The 18,531-nt window shown below is 50.7% G+C and overlaps 1 long non-coding RNA gene across 1 annotated transcript in view; it reads left to right on the forward strand.

Moving 5' to 3' along the window:
• The first annotated feature begins 204 nt into the window (after positions 1-204).
• The window catches only part of LOC142294878 (uncharacterized), a 36,857-nt gene continuing 18,530 nt past the window's right edge, over positions 205-18,531 (forward strand). Inside the window, exon 1 of the long non-coding RNA XR_012751314.1 lies at positions 205-273. This is a non-coding gene — a long non-coding RNA (uncharacterized LOC142294878). The remainder of the gene's footprint in view (positions 274-18,531) is intronic.

An 18,531-nucleotide genomic window follows, 5' to 3' on the forward strand; every position in this document is an offset into this window, starting at 1 on the left:
AAATAATATAGATAATAAAAATAGAATATAACAATATCACACGTCGATCCCGCTCATTATTGAAAAGAAAAGGAAGAACGTACAGGAGATAATGTCACAGCAGCAGCAGATAACCTAATATCTCACATTACATAAATCATGTATTGTGGTATATAAAGCAGGAAAGTGGAGCAGAGGCGGAGAATACACCAGATAAGCAGAAGCCGGACAAAAGTGCACAACCCGTAATTATAGAGAAGTGCAGAAAATAATGATGGAAATCAACAGGGAGAGGTCTGTAAATAAGAATGTTTATGCCTTATAATAATTACTACTACAACAGGTGATAATGTGAATAATACCGTAAAATATACCATAGTGTAATATACAAACTAATTAAGACACTATATGCTGGGCAGCATTATAGTAGTTATATTCTTGTATATAGGGCAGTATTAGAGTAGTTATATTCTTGTATATAGGGCAGTATTAGAGTAGTTATATTCTTGTATATAGGGCAGTATTAGAGTAGTTATATTCTTGTACATAGGAGCAGTATTATAGTAGTTCTATTCTTGTACATAGGGGTAGTATTATAGTAGCCATATTCTTGTACATAGGGGCAGTATTATAGTAGTTATATTCCTGTACATAGGGGCAGTATTATAGTAGTTATATTCTTGTATATAGAGGCAGTATTATAGTAGTTATATTCCTGTACATAGGAGCAGTATTATAGTAGTTATATTCTTGTACATAGGAGCAGTATTACAGTAGTTATATTCCTGTACATAGGGGGCAGTATTATAGTAGTTATATTCTTGTACATAGGAGCAGTATTATAGTAGTTATATTCTTGTACATAGAGGCAGTATTATAGTAGTTATATTCCTTTACATAGGGGCAGTATTATAGTAGTTATATTCTTGTATATAGAGGCACTATTATAGTAGTTATATTCTTGTACATAGGGGCAGTATTATAGTAGTTATATTCTTGTACATAGGGGCAGTATTATAGTAGTTATATTCTTGTACATAGGGGCAGTATTATAGTAGTTATATTCTTGTACATAGGGGTAGTATTATAGTAGCCATATTCTTGTACATAGGGGCAGTATTATAGTAGTTATATTCTTGCACATAGGGGCAGTATTATAGTAGTTATATTCTTGTATATAGGGGCAGTATTATAGTAGTTATATTCCTGTACATAGGGACAGTATTATAGTAGTTATATTCTTGTACACAGGAGCAGTATTATAGTAGTTATATTCTTGTACATAGGGGCAGTATTATCGTAGTTATATTCTTGTACATAGGGGCAGTATTATAGTAGTTATATTCTTGTACATAGGGGTAGTATTATAGTAGCCATATTCTTGTACATAGGGGCAGTATTATAGTAGTTATATTCTTGTACATAGGAGCAGTATTATAGTAGTTATACTCTTGTATATAGGGGGCAGTATTATAGTAGTTATATTCTTGTACATAGGGGCAGTATTATAGTAGTTATATTCTTGTATATAGAGGCAGTATTATAGTAGTTATATTCCTGTACATAGGGACAGTATTATAGTAGTTATATTCTTGTACATAGAGGCACTATTATAGTAGTTATATTCTTGTACATAGAGGCAGTATTATAGTAGTTATATTCCTTTACATAGGGGCAGTATTATAGTAGTTATATTCTTGTATATAGAGGCACTATTATAGTAGTCATATTCTTGTACATAGGGGCAGTATTATAGTAGTTATATTCTTGTACATAGGGGCAGTATTATAGTAGTTATATTCTTGTACATAGGGGGCAGTATTATAGTAGTTATATTCTTGTACATAGGGGCAGTATTATAGTAGTTATATTCTTGTACATAGGGGCAGTATTATAGTAGTTATATTCTTGTACATAGGGGCAGTATTATAGTAGTTATATTCTTGTACATAGGGGGCAGTATTATAGTAGTCATATTCTTGTACATAGGGGGCAGTATTATAGTAGTTATATTCTTGTACATAGGGGCAGTATTATAGTAGTTATATTCTTGTACATAGGGGGCAGTATTATAGTAGTTATATTCTTGTACATAGGGGGCAGTATTATAGTAGTTATATTCTTGTACATAGGGGTAGTATTATAGTAGCCATATTCTTGTACATAGGGGCAGTATTATAGTAGTCATATTCTTGTACATAGGGGCAGTATTATAGTAGTTATATTCTTGTACATAGGGGCAGTATTATAGTAGTTATATTCTTGTACATAGGGGGCAGTATTATAGTAGTTATATTCTTGTACATAGGGGCAGTATTATAGTAGTTATATTCTTGTACATAGGGGCAGTATTATAGTAGTTATATTCTTGTACATAGGGGCAGTATTATAGTAGTTATATTCTTGTACATAGGGGGCAGTATTATAGTAGTCATATTCTTGTACATAGGGGCAGTATTATAGTAGTTATATTCTTGTACATAGGGGCAGTATTATAGTAGTTATATTCTTGTACATAGGGGGCAGTATTATAGTAGTCATATTCTTGTACATAGGGGGCAGTATTATAGTAGTTATATTCTTGTACATAGGGGCAGTATTATAGTAGTTATATTCTTGTACATAGGGGCAGTATTATAGTAGTTATATTCTTGTACATAGGGGCAGTATTATAGTAGTTATATTCTTGTACATAGGGGCAGTATTATAGTAGTCATATTCTTGTACATAGGGGGCAGTATTATAGTAGTTATATTCTTGTACATAGGCTTCAGAATATAAATGTATATATATATATATATATATATATATATATATATTGATATAACATACCTATTGAGCATTTACCATGTTCCCCTGTGTTATATTTCGGTGGTGCGGTGTTATATTCCGGTGGTGCGGTGTTATATTCCGGTGGTGCGGTGCTGTCCGCAGGGGCCACACTCGGCTGGCTGCAGACACTGATCTCGGCGTTTCTGGCATCTTATGAAGCATCTGTCCCCGGTGTGTTTGGTGCTGATATTAATATCACACATTTGTCTTTGTATCTTCCGCATTATGCAGCTCATTACTTTCTGTGTAGCTCAGAAAAAGCCGTCAGTGACGCAGTTTTTTCAGGCTCCTTTCTGATATTTTATCATTTTACCGTCAGCTGCTTTTTGTTACTCTTTCTTTTCTGATCCTGTACTGTCTATTATTGGGGGAAGGTTTGGGATATTTTATATAATCACTGATTATAGGGGAGATTATAGCATTTGTATATCACACAGAAGAATTGACACGCTGTCACTCAGTGTGGGGGAGCGTCTGACTGCAACCAATCACAGATGCCGGTGGGTGGGGGAAGCAGTGAATATGCATGAGCCTAATGAGTGGCCCGGGAAGAATAATGAGCGGCCATGGGAGCAGTGTGACAGCCGCGCCGGTGATTGGTGAGTATTGAGCACTTGCTCTTACCCCTTTATGCCAGATTTTGGTCCCCATAGACTTTATGCGGGAACCGGCCAGACCAATCCCCCACCGACCTCGAGTTGATTTGTGCCTCTCCTCATCACTAGTGAGAAACAGGGCAAAAGTACACGCGCCCCAAAAACTGAGTATGGGCACAGGCAGCTCTGGTATTCTGCAGAGAACACTTACGTCTCTGAAGGGGACGATACGCTGCGTCCAGGTCACAGCGCATGCGGATCGTGAGCACGTACCCTAAATCTCTGAAAAACGTGACTAAGTTCCCAGTGGAAAATTCACTGTAATGAGGCGGAGGGAGTCACTGTGACCTCACGTCTGGCCTGGGGTCCGGCGGTGTCCATCTTTTTACGCCTCTTTTTAGGTGTGCACAAAAGTGCGGTCATCAACAGTTTTTGTTCACCTTTGAAAAAACGGACACATCTGAACAGAGGCCGAACAGAGTCTGGAATAACTCTGCCGCCCCATTAGTGAATGGATCTGTCGCGGGTTTCGACAGAAGCACATATTTTGGAAATATAGATGTAAACCCAAATGGAAGTGCTCAGCAAAGAGCACAGGATAAATGTGACCTGATCCAAAATTACGAGTACTCAGCCCCCGAGCATGGTAGTGCCCGCTCATCATTAGTTACCAGTACTGAGCACCCAAGCATGATAGTGCCCACTCATCACTAGATACCAGTACTGAGCACCCGAGCATGGTAGTGCCCGCTCATCACTAGTTACCAGTACTGAGCACCTGAGCATGGTAGTGCCCGCTCATCACTAGTTACCAGTACTGAGCACCCGAGCATGGTAGTGCTCGCTCATCACTAGTACTAAGCACCTGAGCATGGTAGTGCCCGCTCATCACTAGTTACCAGTACTGAGCACCCGAGCATGGTAGTACCCGCTCATCACTAGTTACCAGTACTGAGCACCTGAGCATGGTAGTGCCCACTCATCACTAGTTACCAGTACTGAGCACCCGACCATGGTAGTGTCCGCTCATCACTAGTTACCAGTACTGAGCACCTGAGCATGGTAGTGCCCGCTCATCACTAGTTACCAGTACAGAGCACCCGAACATGGTAGTGCTCGCTCATCACTAGTTACCAGTACAGAGCACCCGAGCATGGTAGTGCCCGCTCATCACTAGTTACCAGTGCCGAGCACCCGAGCATGGTAGTGCCCGCTCATCACTAGTTACCAGTACTGAGCACCCAAGCATGATAGTGCCCACTCATCACTAGATACCAGTACTGAGCACCCGAGCATGATAGTGCCCGCTCATCACTAGTTACCAGTACTGAGCACCTGAGCATGGTAGTGCCCGCTCATCACTAGTTACCAGTACTGAGCACCCGAGCATGGTAGTGCTCGCTCATCACTAGTTACCAGTACAGAGCACCCGAGCATGGTAGTGCCCGCTCATCACTAGTTACCAGTGCCGAGCACCCGAGCATGGTAGTGCCCGCTCATCATTAGTTACCAGTACTGAGCACCCAAGCATGATAGTGCCCACTCATCACTAGATACCAGTACTGAGCACCCGAGCATGATAGTGCCCGCTCATCACTAGTTACCAGTACTGAGCACCTGAGCATGGTAGTGCCCGCTCATCACTAGTTACCAGTACTGAGCACCCGAGCATGGTAGTGCCGCTCATCACTAGTTACGAGTACTGAGCACCTGAGCATGGTAGTGCTCGCTCATCACTAGTTACCAGTACAGAGCACCCGAGCATGGTAGTGCCCGCTCATCACTAGTTACCAGTGCCGAGCACCCGAGCATGGTAGTGCCCGCTCATCACTAGTTACCAGTGCCGAGCACCCGAGCATGGTAGTGCCCGCTCATCAGTAGTTACGAGTGCTGAGCACCCGAGCATGGTAGTGCCAGCTCATCACTAGTTACCAGTACTGAGCACCCGAGCATGGTAGTGCCCGCTCATCACTAGTTACCAGTACTGAGCACCCAAGCATGATAGTGCCCACTCATCACTAGATACCAGTACTGAGCACCCGAGCATGGTAGTGCCCGCTCATCACTAGTTACCAGTACTGAGCACCCGAGCATGGTAGTGTCCGCTCATCACTAGTTACGAGTACTGAGCACCCGAGCATGGTAGTGCCCGCTCATCACTAGTTACCAGTACAGAGCACCCGAGCATGGTAGTGCCTGCTCATCACTAGTTACCAGTACAGAGCACCTGAGCATGGTAGTGCCCACTCATCACTAGTTACCAGTACTGAGCACCCGAGCATGGTAGTGCCCGCTCATCACTAGTTACCAGTACTGAGCACCCCAGCATGGTAGTGCCCACTCATCACTAGTTACTAGTACTGAGTACCCGAGCATGGTAGTGCCCGCTCATCACTAGTTACCAGTACTGAGCACCCGAGCATGGTAGTGCCCGCTCATCACTATTTACGAGTACTGAGTACCCGAGCATGGTAGTGCCCACTGATCACTAGTTACCAGTACTGAGCACCCGAGCATGGTAGTGCTCGCTCATCACTAGTTACAAGTACTGAGCACCCGAGCATGGTAGTACCCGCTCATCACTAGTTACGAGTACTGAGCACCCGAGCATAGTAGTGCCCGCTCATCACTAGTTACCAGTCCTGAGCACCCGAGCATGGTAGTGTCCACTCAGAACTAGTTACGAGTACTGAGTACCCGAGCATGGTAGTGCCCACTGATCACTAGTTACCAGTACTGAGCACCCGAGCATGGTAGTGCTCGCTCATCACTAGTTACAAGTACTGAGCACCCGAGCATGGTAGTGCCCGCTCATCACTAGTTACGAGTACTGAGCACCCGAGCATAGTAGTGCCCGCTCATCACTAGTTACCAGTACTGAGCACCCGAGCATGGTAGTGTCCACTCAGAACTAGTTACGAGTACTGAACACCCGAGCATGGTAGTGCCCGCTCATCACTAGTTACCAGTACTGAGCACCCGAGCATGGTAGTGCTCGCTCATCACTAGTTACGAGTACTGAACACCCGAGCATGGTAGTGCCCGCTCATCACTAGTTACGAGTACTGAGCACCTGAGCATGGTAGTGCCCGCTCATCACTAGTTACCAGTACTGAGCACCTGAGCATGGTAGTGCCCGCTCATCACTAGTTACCAGTACTGAGTACCCGAGCATGGTAGTGCCCGCTCATCACTAGTTACCAGTACTGAGCACCCGAGCATGGTAGTGCCCACTCATCACTAGTTACGAGTACTGAACACCCGAGCATGGTAGTGCCCACTCATCACTAGTTACGAGTACTGAGCACCCGAGCATAGTAGTGCCCGCTCATCACTAGTTACGAGTACTGAGCACCCAAGCATGGTAGTGCCCGCTCATCACTAGTTACGAGTACTGAGTACCAGAGCATGGTAGTGCCCGCTCATCACTAGTTACGAGTACTGAGCACCTGAGCATGGTAGTGCCCGCTCATCACTAGTTACGAGTACTGAGCACCTGAGCATGGTAGTGCCCGCTCATCACTAGTTACCAGTACTGAGCACCTGAACATGGTAGTGCCCTCTCATCACTAGTTACGAGTACTGAGCACCCGAGCATAGTAGTGCCCGCTCATCACTAGTTACGAGTACTGAGCACCCAAGCATGGTAGTGCCCGCTCATCATTAGTTACCAGTACTGAGCACCCGAGCATGGTAGTGCCCACTCATCACTAGTTACCAGTACTGAGCACCCGAGCATGGTAGTGCCCGCTCATCACTAGTTACCAGTACTGAGCACCCGAGCATGGTAGTGCCCGCTCATCACTAGTTACCAGTACTGAGCACCCGAGCATGGTAGTGCCCGCTCATCACTAGTTACCAGTACTGAGCACCCGAGCATGGTAGTGCCCACTCATCACTAGTTACCAGTACTGAGCACCCGAGCATGGTAGTGCCCACTCATCACTAGTTACCAGTACTGAGCACCCAAGCATGGTAGTGCCCGCTCATCACTAGTTACCAGTACTGAGCACCCGAGCATGGTAGTGCCCGCTCATCACTAGTTACCAGTACTGAGCACCCGAGCATGGTAGTGCCCACTCATCACTAGTTACGAGTACTGAGCACCTGAGCATGGTAGTGCCCGCTCAACACTAGTTACCAGTACTGAGCACCTGAGCATGGTAGTGCCCGCTCATAACTAGTTATGAATACTGAGCACCCGAGCATGGTAGTGCCCGCTCATCACTAGTTACGAGTACTGAGCACCCAAGCATGGTAGTGCCCGCTCATCACTAGTTACCAGTACTGAGCACCCGAGCATGGTAGTGCCCACTCATCACTAGTTACGAGTACTGAGCACCTGAGCATGGTAGTGCCCGCTCAACACTAGTTACCAGTACTGAGCACCTGAGCATGGTAGTGCCCACTCATCACTAGTTATGAATACTGAGCACCCGAGCATGGTACTGCCCGCTCATCACTAGTTACGAATACTGAGCACCCGAGCATGGTAGTGCCCGCTCGTCACTAGTTACGAGTACCGAGCATCCAAGCATGGTAGTGCCCGCTCATTACTAGTTACGAGTACTGAGCACCCGAGGATGGTAGTGCCCGCTCATCACTAGTTACGAGTACTGAGCATCTGAGCATGGTAGTGCCCGCTCATCACTAGTTACGAGTACCGAGCACCCGAGCATGGTAGTGCCCGCTCATCACTAGTAACCAGTACTGAGCACCCGAGCATGGTAGTGCCCACTCATCACTAGTTACCAGTACTGAGCACCCGAGCATGGTAGTGCCCGCTCATCAGTAGTTACGAGTGCTGAGCACCCGAGCATGGTAGTGCCCGCTCATCAGTAGTTACGAGTGCTGAGCACCCGAGCATGGTAGTGCCCGCTCATCACTAGTTACCAGTACTGAGCACCCGAGCATGGTAGTGCCCGCTCATCACTAGTTACCAGTACTGAGCACCTGAGCATGGTAGTGTCCACTCATCACTAGTTACGAGTACTGAGCACCCAAGCATGGTAGTGCCCGCTCATCACTAGTTACCAGTACTGAGCACCTGAGCATGGTAGTGCCCGCTCATCACTAGTTACGAGTACTGAGCACCCGAGCATGGTAGTGCCCGCTCATCACTAGTTACCAGTACTGAGTACCCGAGCATGGTAGTGCCCGCTCATCACTAGTTACGAGTACCGAGCACCCGAGCATGGTAGTGCCCGCTAATCACTAGTTACGAGTACTGAGCGCCCGAGCATGGTAGTGCTCGCTCATCACTAGTTACCAGTACCGAGCACCTGAGCATAGTAGTGCCCGCTCATTACTAGTTACGAGTACTGATCACCCGAGCATGGTAGTGCTCGCTCATCACTAGTTACCAGTACTGAGCACCTGAGCATGGTAGTGCCCGCTCATCTCTAGTTACCAGTACTGAGCACCCGAGCATGGTAGTGCCCACTCATCACTAGTTACCAGTACTGAGCACCTGAGCATGGTAGTGCCCACTCATCACTAGTTACCAGTACTGAGCACCTGAGCATGGTAGTGCCCGCTCATCTCTAGTTACCAGTACTAAGCACCCGAGCATGGTAGTGCCCGCTCATCACTAGTTACGAGTACTGAGCGCCCGAGCATGGTAGTGCCCGCTCATCACTAGTTACCAGTACTAAGCACCCGAGTGTGGTAGTGCCCGCTCATCACTAGTTACCAGTACAGAACACCTGAGCATGGTAGTGCCCGCTCATCACTAGTTACCAGTACTGAGCACCCGAGCATGGTAGTGCCCACTCATCACTAGTTACGAGTACTGAGCACCTGAGCATGGTAGTGCCCGCTCATCACTAGTTACGAGTACCAAGTACCTGAACATGGTAGTGTCCACTCATCACTAGTTTCGAGTACAGAGCACCCGAGCATGGTAGTGCCCGCTCATCACTAGTTACCAGTACTGAGCACCCGAGCATGGTAGTGCCCACTCATCACTAGTTACGAGTACTGAGCACCTGAGCATGGTAGTGCCCGCTCAACACTAGTTACCAGTACTGAGCACCTGAGCATGGTAGTGCCCACTCATCACTAGTTATGAATACTGAGCACCCGAGCATGGTACTGCCCGCTCATCACTAGTTACGAATACTGAGCACCCGAGCATGGTAGTGCCCGCTCGTCACTAGTTACGAGTACCGAGCATCCAAGCATGGTAGTGCCCGCTCATTACTAGTTACGAGTACTGAGCACCCGAGGATGGTAGTGCCCGCTCATCACTAGTTACGAGTACTGAGCATCTGAGCATGGTAGTGCCCGCTCATCACTAGTTACGAGTACCGAGCACCCGAGCATGGTAGTGCCCGCTCATCACTAGTAACCAGTACTGAGCACCCGAGCATGGTAGTGCCCACTCATCACTAGTTACCAGTACTGAGCACCCGAGCATGGTAGTGCCCGCTCATCAGTAGTTACGAGTGCTGAGCACCCGAGCATGGTAGTGCCCGCTCATCAGTAGTTACGAGTGCTGAGCACCCGAGCATGGTAGTGCCCGCTCATCACTAGTTACCAGTACTGAGCACCCGAGCATGGTAGTGCCCGCTCATCACTAGTTACCAGTACTGAGCACCTGAGCATGGTAGTGTCCACTCATCACTAGTTACGAGTACTGAGCACCCAAGCATGGTAGTGCCCGCTCATCACTAGTTACCAGTACTGAGCACCTGAGCATGGTAGTGCCCGCTCATCACTAGTTACGAGTACTGAGCACCCGAGCATGGTAGTGCCCGCTCATCACTAGTTACCAGTACTGAGTACCCGAGCATGGTAGTGCCCGCTCATCACTAGTTACGAGTACCGAGCACCCGAGCATGGTAGTGCCCGCTAATCACTAGTTACGAGTACTGAGCGCCCGAGCATGGTAGTGCTCGCTCATCACTAGTTACCAGTACCGAGCACCTGAGCATAGTAGTGCCCGCTCATTACTAGTTACGAGTACTGATCACCCGAGCATGGTAGTGCTCGCTCATCACTAGTTACCAGTACTGAGCACCTGAGCATGGTAGTGCCCGCTCATCTCTAGTTACCAGTACTGAGCACCCGAGCATGGTAGTGCCCACTCATCACTAGTTACCAGTACTGAGCACCTGAGCATGGTAGTGCCCACTCATCACTAGTTACCAGTACTGAGCACCTGAGCATGGTAGTGCCCGCTCATCTCTAGTTACCAGTACTAAGCACCCGAGCATGGTAGTGCCCGCTCATCACTAGTTACGAGTACTGAGCGCCCGAGCATGGTAGTGCCCGCTCATCACTAGTTACCAGTACTAAGCACCCGAGTGTGGTAGTGCCCGCTCATCACTAGTTACCAGTACAGAACACCTGAGCATGGTAGTGCCCGCTCATCACTAGTTACCAGTACTGAGCACCCGAGCATGGTAGTGCCCACTCATCACTAGTTACGAGTACTGAGCACCTGAGCATGGTAGTGCCCGCTCATCACTAGTTACGAATACCAAGTACCTGAACATGGTAGTGTCCACTCATCACTAGTTTCGAGTACAGAGCACCCGAGCATGGTAGTGCCCGCTCATCACTAGTTACCAGTACTGAGCACCCGAGCATGGTAGTGCCCGCTCATCACTAGTTACCAGTACTGAGCACCCGAGCATGGTAGTGCCCGCTCATCATTAGTTACCAGTACTGAGCACCCGAGCATGGTAGTGCTCACTCATCACTAGTTACCAGTACTGAGCACCCGAGCATGGTAGTGCCAGCTCATCACTAGTTACGAGTACAGAGCATCTGAGCATGTTAGTGCCCGCTCATCACTAGTTACGAGTACTGAGCACCTGAGCATGGTAGTGCCCGCTCAACACTAGTTACCAGTACTGAGCACCTGAGCATGGTAGTGCCCGCTCATAACTAGTTATGAATACTGAGCACCCGAGCATGGTAGTGCCCGCTCATCACTAGTTACGAGTACTGAGCACCCAAGCATGGTAGTGCCCGCTCATCACTAGTTACCAGTACTGAGCACCCGAGCATGGTAGTGCCCACTCATCACTAGTTACGAGTACTGAGCACCTGAGCATGGTAGTGCCCGCTCAACACTAGTTACGAGTACTGAGCACCTGAGCATGGTAGTGCCCGCTCGTCACTAGTTACGAGTACCGAGCATCCAAGCATGGTAGTGCCCGCTCATTACTAGTTACGAGTACTGAGCACCCGAGGATGGTAGTGCCCGCTCATCACTAGTTACGAGTACTGAGCATCTGAGCATGGTAGTGCCCGCTCATCACTAGTTACGAGTACCGAGCACCCGAGCATGGTAGTGCCCGCTCATCACTAGTAACCAGTACTGAGCACCCGAGCATGGTAGTGCCCACTCATCACTAGTTACCAGTACTGAGCACCCGAGCATGGTAGTGCCCGCTCATCAGTAGTTACGAGTGCTGAGCACCCGAGCATGGTAGTGCCCGCTCATCAGTAGTTACGAGTGCTGAGCACCCGAGCATGGTAGTGCCCGCTCATGACTAGTTACGAGTACAGAGCACCCGAGCATGTTAGTGCCCGCTCATCACTAGCCACGAGTACTGAGCCTCCGAGCATGGTAGTGCCTGCTCATCACTAGTTACGAGTACTGAGCACCTGAGCATGGTAGTGCCTGCTCATCACTAGTTACGAGTACTGAATACCCGAGCATGGTAGTGCCCGCTCATCACTAATTACGAGTACTGAATACCCGAGCATGGTAGTGCCCCCTCATCACTAGTTACCAGTACTGAGCACCCGAGCATGGTAGTGCCCGCGCATCACTAGATACGAGTACTGAGCACCGGAGCATGGTAGTGCCCGCTCATCACTAGTTACCAGTACAGAGCACCCGAGCATGGTAGTGTCCGCTCATCACTAGTTACCAGTACTGAGCACCCGAGCATGGTAGTGCCCGCTCATCACTAGTTACCAGTACTGAGCACCTGAGCATGGTAGTGTCCACTCATCACTAGTTACGAGTACTGAGCACCCAAGCATGGTAGTGCCCGCTCATCACTAGTTACCAGTACTGAGCACCTGAGCATGGTAGTGCCCGCTCATCACTAGTTACGAGTACTGAGCACCCGAGCATGGTAGTGCCCGCTCATCACTAGTTACCAGTACTGAGTACCCGAGCATGGTAGTGCCCGCTCATCACTAGTTACGAGTACCGAGCACCCGAGCATGGTAGTGCCCGCTAATCACTAGTTACGAGTACTGAGCGCCCGAGCATGGTAGTGCTCGCTCATCACTAGTTACCAGTACCGAGCACCTGAGCATAGTAGTGCCCGCTCATTACTAGTTACGAGTACTGATCACCCGAGCATGGTAGTGCTCGCTCATCACTAGTTACCAGTACTGAGCACCTGAGCATGGTAGTGCCCGCTCATCTCTAGTTACCAGTACTGAGCACCCGAGCATGGTAGTGCCCACTCATCACTAGTTACCAGTACTGAGCACCTGAGCATGGTAGTGCCCACTCATCACTAGTTACCAGTACTGAGCACCTGAGCATGGTAGTGCCCGCTCATCTCTAGTTACCAGTACTAAGCACCCGAGCATGGTAGTGCCCGCTCATCACTAGTTACGAGTACTGAGCGCCCGAGCATGGTAGTGCCCGCTCATCACTAGTTACCAGTACTAAGCACCCGAGTGTGGTAGTGCCCGCTCATCACTAGTTACCAGTACAGAACACCTGAGCATGGTAGTGCCCGCTCATCACTAGTTACCAGTACTGAGCACCCGAGCATGGTAGTGCCCACTCATCACTAGTTACGAGTACTGAGCACCCGAGCATGGTAGTGCCCACTCATCACTAGTTACGAGTACTGAGCACCTGAACATGGTAGTGTCCACTCATCACTAGTTTCGAGTACAGAGCACCCGAGCATGGTAGTGCCCGCTCATCACTAGTTACCAGTACTGAGCACCCGAGCATGGTAGTGCCCGCTCATCACTAGTTACCAGTACTGAGCACCCGAGCATGGTAGTGCCCGCTCATCATTAGTTACCAGTACTGAGCACCCGAGCATGGTAGTGCTCACTCATCACTAGTTACCAGTACTGAGCACCCGAGCATGGTAGTGCCAGCTCATCACTAGTTACGAGTACAGAGCATCTGAGCATGTTAGTGCCCGCTCATCACTAGTTACGAGTACAGAGCATCTGAGCATGTTAGTGCCCGCTCATCACTAGTTACCAGTACTGAGCACCCGAGCATGGTAGTGCCGCTCATCACTAGTTACCAGTACTAAGCACCCGAGCATGGTAGTGCCCGCTAATCACTAGTTACCAGTACTAAGCACCCGAGCATGGTAGTGCCCGCTCATCACTAGTTACCAGTACTAAGCACCCGAGCATGGTAGTGCCCGCTCATCACTAGTTACCAGTACAGAGCACCTGAGCATGGTTGTGCCCGCTCATTACTAGTTACCAGTACAGAGCACCCGAGCATGGTAGTGCCCGCTCATCACTAGTTACCAGTACAGAGCACCCGAGCATGGTAGTGCCCGCTCATCACTAGTTACCAGTACAGAGCACCCGAGCATGGTAGTGCCCGCTCATCACTAGTTATCAGTACTAAGCACCCGAGCATGGTAGTGCCCGCTCATCACTAGTTACGAGTACAGAGCACCTGAGTATGGTAGTGCCCACTCATCACTAGTTACCAGTACTGAGCACCCGAGCATGGTAGTGCCCACTCATCACTAGTTACCAGTACTGAGCACCTGAGCATGGTAGTGCCCACTCATCACTAGTTACCAGTACTGAGCACCTGAGCATGGTAGTGCCCACTCATCACTAGTTACCAGTACTGAGCACCCGAGCATGGTAGTGCCCGCTCATCACTAGTTACCAGTACTGAGCACCTGAGCATGGTAGTGCCCACTCATCACTAGTTACCAGTACTGAGCACCTGAGCATGGTAGTGCCCACTCATCAGTAGTTACCAGTACTGAGCACCTGAGCATGGTAGTGCCCGCTCATCACTAGTTACCAGTACTGAGCACCTGAGCATGGTAGTGCCCGCTCATCACTAGTTACCAGTACTGACTACCCGAGCATGGTAGTGCCCGCTCATCACTAGTTACCAGTACAGAGCACCCGAGCATGGTAGTGCCCACTCATCACTAGTTACGAGTACTGAGCACCCGAGCATGGTAGTGCCCGCTCATCACTAGTTACGAGTACAGAGCACCCGAGCATGGTAGTGCCCGCTCATCACTAGTTACCAGTACTGAGCACCTGAGCATGGTAGTGCCCGCTCATCACTAGTTATCAGTACTGAGCACCCGAGCATGGTAGTGCCCGCTCATCACTAGTTATCAGTACTGAGCACCCGAGCATGGTAGTGCCCGCTCATCACTAGTTACCAGTACTGAGCACCCGAGCATGGTAGTGCCCGCTCATCACTAGTTATCAGTACTGAGTACCCGAGCATGGTAGTGCCCGCTCATCACTAGTTATCAGTACTGAGCACCTGAGCATGGTAGTGCTCGCTCATCACTAGTTACCAGTACTGAGCACCTGAGCATGGTAGTGCCCGCTCATCACTAGTTACCAGTACTGAGCACCCGAGCATGGTAGTGCCCATTCATCACTAGTTACCAGTACTGAGCACCCGAGCATGGTAGTGCCTGCTCATCACTAGTTACTAATAATAGAGAATGAGTGATTAACACTAGAAGTCCCAGGAATTTTGAGCTCCATAGGGTTTCTATGGTAGAAATGTTAATTGACCCCTCTCTGGGACTTCTAGTGTTAAGCAAGTACAGTTTCAAGTTCCCTAAAGAGACTAAAAAAATAAAGTAAAAATAAAAAATTAAAAGAAAATAAAAAATTAACTTGTTTGGTAAACATTATAAAAGTAAAAAACCCAAAATGTTAATATTGCGGTTTTTTTCTGGTGTCCACACCTCCCATTAAAAAGTAATTCAAAGCAACTAAAATGTTGTCCCAAAAATTGTATCAATGAAAGCGACATGTCACTGCGCAAAAATCAAGTCCTCGATAAAGATGGAAAAATAAAAGAGTTACGGTATGTCTGTGATAAGAAACCAAAGCGCAAATGGCAAGATAAATGATTGTCCAGTCAGGAAGGGGTTAACAATAGATGTAACCGTGTCAGAATTTCTGTCCGTTACTTGTGCAGAAGCTGCAGCGCCGCGCTCACGTTACCGGCTGCCGGGCACAATCTGTATTCTGGAAGAGTGCGGGAATCTGGAAGAAGCCGCAGAAGATTCCGGAATGACGGAGGAGGCTCTCGGTGACGTCCTGCTGCCTCCGAACAGAAGCGAGGACACATCAAACCCAGGCCTGAATGATGACGCGGATGCAGAAGATGAAGGAGCATGAATATGTATGAGCAGGGCCGGTGTGTGGGGTGTAGGGCCGGTGTGTGGGGTTCAGGGCCGGTGTGTGGGGATCAGGGCCTGTGTGTGGGGTTTAGAGCCGGTGTGTGGGGTTTGGGGCCTGTGTGTGGGGTTTGGGGCCTGTGTGTGGGGTTTAGGGCCGGTGTGTGGGGTGTAGGGCCGGTGTGTGGGGTTCAGGGCCGGTGTGTGGTGTAGGGCCGGTGTGTGGGGTTTAGAGCCGGTGTGTGGGGTTTAGGGCCTGTGTGGGTTTTAGAGCCGGTGTGTGGGGTTTAGGGCCGGTGTGTGGGGTTTAGGGCCTGTGTGTGGGGTGTAGAGCCTGTGTGTGGGGTTCAGGGCCGGTGTGTGGGGTTTGGGGCCTGTGTGGGGTTCAGGGCCGGTGTGTGGGGTTTAGGGCCGGTGTGTGGGGTTTAGAGCCGGTGTGTGGGGTTTGGGGCCGGTGTGTGGGGTTCAGGGCCGGTGTGTGGGGTTTAGAGCCGGTGTGTGGGGTTTAGAGCCGGTGTGTGGGGTTTGGGGCCTGTGTGTGGGGTTTGGGGCCTGTGTGTGGGGTTTAGGGCCTGTGTGTGGGGTTTAGGGCCTGTGTGTGGGGTTTAGAGCCGGTGTGTGGGGTTTAGGGCCTGTGTGGGGTTTAGAGCCGGTGTGTGGGGTTTAGGGCCGGTGTGTGGGGTTTAGGGCCTGTGTGTGGGGTTTAGGGCCTGTGTGTGGGGTTTAGGGCCTGTGTGTGGGGTTTAGGGCCGGTGTGTGGGGTTTAGGGCCGGTGTGTGGGGTTTAGGGCCTGTGTGTGGGGTTTGGGGCCTGTGTGTGGGGTTTGGGGCCTGTGTGTGGGGTTTGGGGCCTGTGTGTGGGGTTTGGGGCCTGTGTGTGGGGTTTGGGGCCTGTGTGTGGGGTTTAGGGCCGGTGTGTGGGGTTTAGGGCCGGTGTGTGGGGTTTAGGGCCGGTGTGTGGGGTTTAGGGCCGGTGTGTGGGGTTTAGGGCCGGTGTGTGGGGTTTAGAGCCGGGGTGTGTGGGGTTTAGGGCCGGCGTGTGGGGTTTAGAGCCGGGGTGTGTGGGGTTTAGAGCCAGGGTGTGTGGGGTTTAGGGCCGGCGTGTGGGGTTTAGGGCCGGCGTGTGGGGTTTAGGGCCGGCGTGTGGGGTTTAGGGCCGGCGTGTGGGGTTCAGGGCTGGCGTGTGGGGTTCGGGGCCGGCGTGTGGGGTTTAGGGCCTGTGTGTGGGGTTTGGGGCCTGTGTGTGGGGTTTGGGGCCTGTGTGTGGGGTTTGGGGCCTGTGTGTGGGGTTTGGGGCCTGTGTGTGGGGTTTGGGGCCTGTGTGTGGGGTTTAGGGCCGGTGTGTGGGGTTTAGGGCCGGTGTGTGGGGTTTAGGGCCGGTGTGTGGGGTTTAGGGCCGGTGTGTGGGGTTTAGGGCCGGTGTGTGGGGTTTAGAGCCGGGGTGTGTGGGGTTTAGGGCCGGCGTGTGGGGTTTAGAGCCGGGGTGTGTGGGGTTTAGAGCCAGGGTGTGTGGGGTTTAGGGCCGGCGTGTGGGGTTCAGGGCTGGCGTGTGGGGTTCGGGGCTGGCGTGTGGGGTTCGGGGCCGGCGTGTGGGGTTTGGGGCCTGTGTGTGGGGTGTAGGGCCGGTGTGTGGGGTGTAGGGCCGGTGTGTGGGGTGTAGGGCCGGTGTGTGGGGTTCAGGGCCGGTGTGTGGGGATCAGGGCCTGTGTGTGGGGATCAGGGCCTGTGTGTGGGGATCAGGGCCTGTGTGTGGGGATCAGGGCCTGTGTGTGGGGATCAGGGCCTGTGTGTGGGGATCAGGGCCTGTGTGTGGGGATCAGGGCCTGTGTGTGGGGATCAGGGCCTGTGTGTGGGGTTCAGGGCCTGTGTGTGGGGTTCAGGGCCTGTGTGTGGAGTTCAGGGCCTGTGTGTGGGGTTCAGGGCCGGTGTGTGGGGTTCAGGGCCGGTGTGTGGGGATCAGGGCCTGTGTGTGGGGATCAGGGCCTGTGTGTGGGGTTCAGGGCCTGTGTGTGGGGATCAGGGCCTGTGTGTGGGGTTCAGGGCCTGTGTGTGGGGTTTAGGGCCGGGGTGTGTGGGGTTTAGGGCCGGGGTGTGTGGGGTTTAGAGCCGGGGTGTGTGGGGTTTAGGGCCGGCGTGTGGGATTTAGAGCCGGGGTGTGTGGGGTTTAGGGCCGGCGTGTGGGGTTTAGGGCCGGCGTGTGGGGTTTAGGGCCGGCGTGTGGGGTTTAGGGCCGGCGTGTGGGGTTTAGGGCCGGTGTGTGGAGTTTAGGGCCGGCGTGTGGGGTTCAGGGCCTGTGTGTGGGGTTCAGGGCCGGCGTGTGGGGTTCAGGGCCGGCGTGTGAAGTTTAGGGCCGGCGTGTGGAGTTTAGGGCCGGCGTGTGGAGTTTAGGGCCGGCGTGTGGGGTTTAGGGCCGGCGTGTGGAGTTTAGGGCCGGGGTGTGGAGTTTAGGGCCGGCGTGTGGGGTTTAGGGCCGGCGTGTGGGGTTTAGGGCAGGATGCGTGTATCCGCGGCTCGCGTGTTACAGGAATATAGTAAATGTTGCATTCAGGTGGCGGAGACTTTGTAGCGTTAATGATAACTTTTCTTGATATTTAAAATTAATCATGTGATAATTTGCTAAATGCGGGGGGTCCGACCGCTGAGACCCCTAACATTCCCAAAATCGGAGCTTAGAAGCCCCCAAAACAGAGCTCTGGGGCTCGGTGACTGAAGGGAGGGCGGCCACAAAAGACCCCTTCCCCAAAATTACAGTTTCTAAGGAGGGAG

The sequence above is a fragment of the Anomaloglossus baeobatrachus genome, chromosome 3 (assembly GCF_048569485.1).
Source record: "Anomaloglossus baeobatrachus isolate aAnoBae1 chromosome 3, aAnoBae1.hap1, whole genome shotgun sequence".
Taxonomy (NCBI): domain Eukaryota; kingdom Metazoa; phylum Chordata; class Amphibia; order Anura; family Aromobatidae; genus Anomaloglossus; species Anomaloglossus baeobatrachus.